The sequence below is a fragment of the Myxocyprinus asiaticus genome, chromosome 8 (genome assembly GCF_019703515.2).
Source record: "Myxocyprinus asiaticus isolate MX2 ecotype Aquarium Trade chromosome 8, UBuf_Myxa_2, whole genome shotgun sequence".
Taxonomy (NCBI): Eukaryota; Metazoa; Chordata; class Actinopteri; order Cypriniformes; family Catostomidae; genus Myxocyprinus; species Myxocyprinus asiaticus.
The window spans coordinates 26,648,230-26,652,406 of NC_059351.1; positions in this window are offsets into that span (position 1 = coordinate 26,648,230).

Genomic DNA, 4,177 nt, shown 5'->3' on the forward strand with positions numbered 1-4,177 from the left:
TGTGAGATCTATAATCAATAAATTGATAAATGTTTTCTTATTACTTTGCTGTCATTCCATGCATTGACCTTTTCATGACATACTCATGTTTGCCTGAGTTAAGTGAGGTGTGGAAACTTGTGTTCCCTGTCTGTCACTCACTCGACGTTGTGTCGATGTAGTGACACTAGGGGTTCGATCTTGAGAGCCCCAATCACCTTTGCTTAAAATAGAAAAGGCCAATGAGAATTGGCGAGTGGAATTTGCATGCCACTCTCCGCCCTGGACATATGGATATAAAAGGAGATGGCGTGCACTACTCATTCAGATTTTTTCTTTGGAGCCGAATGCATGTTGTGTTCGTCCTCTCACCTTTCGCTACACTGCTGGATTCTTACAGCGCATATCAGCGGTCACCCTCGCACGGTCGAGTGTTGTGCTTCCCCTGGGCGCTTCGGCAGCTGAGTCTGCGGGTACTAAAAGAGTATATTCAAAAGAGTATATTTTCTTCTAAAAGAGGTCACGCAAAATCCCCAGGAGTTTTCCTCATATTAGCTTGTTTAATCTAATAATTTAGATTGCCGCTCCATAATAATTCTGCAGTTTGTCTGTAACTGCTGGTCTAGGATCAGTTTCTCTCACCGAAACCCAAACTATTAGTGGGGCAGGAAAAGCTGACTCTAAATCAGCACCTGCGGCCAACTGAAACCACATCGTGTTCTGTGTGTATCTGCAGAGAAAATGTCATCTTTTTTCTTTTTTTAAAAAAAAATAATTATACATATATAACACATTTTAAATAAACGTAGTGCAATTCATGGAGTAAAACATATTTATTAAATTATGGTAGCATTAAAACGAGTTCATCCCTAATTACACAGCAACCATCATGATCAACTCAATCAAATCAAATCACTTTATTGTCACACAGCCATATACACAAGTGCAATGGTGTGTGAAATTCTTGGGTGCAGTTCCGATCAACACAGCAGTCGTGACAGTGATGAGACATATACCAATTTACAATAACATCAAATTAACACAGCACAATTTAAACATCTGATATACACATAATTACACTCAACAATATACAAATAATAACATACACTGTACAGTATACAATACGCACTATATAGAAACACATTATTCAATAAAAATAAAAAATATATATAAAAAGTATATATAGTATATATAGAATGTACAGTATTGTACTGTATTGACATTCAGGCTGTCGGTTGATAGTCAGTTGTTAAGAGAGAATATAATATAATAATGATATAATTTATGACAGTCCGGTGTGAGATATAAGAGTAAGGGTAATAAAGTGCAGTGCTGATGTATTTTGATCGTGGGAGATCAAGAGTTCAGAAGTCTGATTGCTTGGGGAAGAAGCTATCATGGAGTCGGCTGGTGCGGGTCCTGATGCTGCGATACCGCCTGCCTGATGGTAGCAGTGAGAACAGCCCATGGCTCGGGTGGCTGGAGTCTCTGATGATCCTCCGAGCTTTTTTCACACACCACCTTGTATATATTTCCTGGAGGGAGGGAAGCTCACCTCCGATGATGTGTCTGGCAGTTCGCACCACCCTTTGCAGTGCTTTGCGGTTGTGGGCGGTGCTATTACCATCCCAGGTGGAGATGCAGCCAGTCAGGATGCTCTCTACAGTGCAGGTGTAGAACCATGTGAGGATGTGGCGGTTCATTCCAAACTTCCTCAGCCGTCTCAGGAAGAAGAGGCGCTGATGAACTTCAGTGTGGATGGACCATGTGAGTTCCTCAGTGATGTGAACACCCAGGAACTCGAAGCTGCTGACTCTCTCCACCGGTGGTCCATTGATGGTGATGGGGCTGTGTTCTCTGTCTTTTCTTCTGAAGTCCACCACAATCTCCTTTGTCTTACTGACGTTGAGGGAGAGGTTGTGCTCCTGACACCAGTGTGTCAGAGTGTGCACCTCCTCTCTGTAGGCTGTTTCATCATTGTCAGTGATCAGACCTACCACCGTTGTGTCATCAGCAAACTTAATGATGGCATTGGAGCTATGTGTTGCCACACAGTCATGTGTGTACAGGGAATACAGTAGTGGGCTGAGAACACAGCCCTGCGGGGCTCCAGTGTTGAGGGTCAGTGATGAGGAGATGTTGCTGCCCATTCTAACCACCTGGCATCTGCTTGACAGGAAGTCCAGGATCCAGCTGCACAGCGAGCTGTTTAAGCCCAGAGCCCGGAGTTTCTCATCTAGCTTGGAGGGCACTATGGTGTTGAATGCTGAGCTGTAGTCTACAAACAGCATTCTCACATAAGTGTTCTTTTTTTCCAGGTGGGAGAGAGCAGTGTGTATTGCAGATGCAATGGCATCATCAGTGGAGCGGTTGTTGCAGTAAGCAAACTGCAATGGGTCTAGAGATAGAGGCAGCACAGAGCAGATGTAATCTCTGATTAGTCTCTCAAAGCATTTGCTGATGATGGGGGTCAGAGCAACAGGACGCCAGTCATTTAAGCAAGTTATTTTTGATTGTTTGGAACAGGCACAATGGTGGATGTTTTAAAACATGTAGGGACTACAGATAAAGAGAAGGAAAGGTTGAAAATGTCAGTAAAATTACCAGCCAGTTGATTCGCGCACGCTCTGATGACGCGGCCCGGAATGCCATCTGGGCCCGCGGCTTTGCGGATATTCACCCGTCGGAAGGATCGGGTTACATCCGCTACAGAGACAGAGAGTGAACTAACCTCTGTGGCTTCGGCTGCGAGAGCTCTCTCCGCGAGGGCGGTGTTATTTCCCTCAAAACGAGCATAAAAAGTATTTAGTTCATCCGGGAGAGAGGCAGCGGTGTTCATGGTGGAGTTTTTATTCCCTTTAAAGTCCGTGATGATGTTAATTCCCTGCCACATGCTTCTAGAGTTGGTGGTGTTAAACTGTCCTTCAATCTTGCTCCTGTACTGACGTTTTGCTCTTCTGATAGTTTTTCAGAGGGCATAACTGGCTTGTTTATGCTCCTCTGCGTTCCCGGAATTAAAAGTGGAGGTCCGCACATTAAGTGCCGCACGAACGTCGCTATTAAACCAAGGTTTCTGATTCGGATAGATCCTTATTGTTCAGGTCGGAACCACGTCCTCCACGCACTTTTTGATGAAACACATTACGCTATCAGCGTAAAGCTCAATGTCGTCATCAGAGGCGGACCGGAACATCTCCCAGTCCGTGTGATCAAAACAGTCTTGTAGCATGGAAGCTGATTGGTCCGACCAGCACTGGATCGTTCTGAGGGTTGGTGCTTCCTGTTTCAGTTTCTGCCTGTAAGCGGGAAGAAGCAGAACGGAAGAGTGATCCGATTTGCCAAATGGTGGGTGGGGGAGGGATTTGTAGCCATCCCGGAAGGGAGAGTAGCAATGGTCCAAAACCCGTTCCCCTCGTGTGTTGAAACTAATGTGCTGGTGGTATTTTGGTACGACTGATTTTAAACTGGCTTTATTAAAGTCCCCGGTCACAATGAACATGGCCTCAGGGAGTGTGGTTTCCTGCTCACTTATAATCCCATACAGTTCCTTGAGTGCCCGGTCTGTGTCGGCTTGTGGGGGAATGTACACAGCTGTGATAATGACCGCTGTGAACTCCCTTGGTAGCCAGAATGGTCGACACAGAAGCATGAGAAATTCCAGATCAGGAGGGCAGAAAGACTTGATAGAATGTACGTTCCTCTGATCACACCAGGATTTGTTGATCATAAAACATACTCCACCACCTCTACTTTTACCTGAGAGGTCTTTCGCTCTGTCCGCTCGGTGCACAGAGAACCCCGCGGGTTCAATGGCTGAGTCTGGAATCTCTGCAGACATCCAAGTTTCTGTTAAGCAGATAATGCAGCAGTCCTTTGTATCTCGTTGGAAAGAGATCCGCGCTTTCAGCTCGCAGAGCTTGTTATCCAGAGACTGGACATTTGCCAGTAGAATAGTGGGTAGCGGGGGTCGATTTGCGCGGCGTCTTACTCTGATGAGACGCTGGCTCTGTTTCCCCTTTTCCTTTTGCGTTTCCGCGGCCGTGCTGCCCAGACAAAGGGCTCCGCTTGCATGTTTGTAAACAGCGGGTCGGCATTGAGAAATTTGAAGTCCGGTTTACAGTGTGAAATTGCTGAACCAATGTCCAAAAGTGTTTGTCTGTCGTAGACAATAAGGCAAACAACATCCAAGACAAAAAAC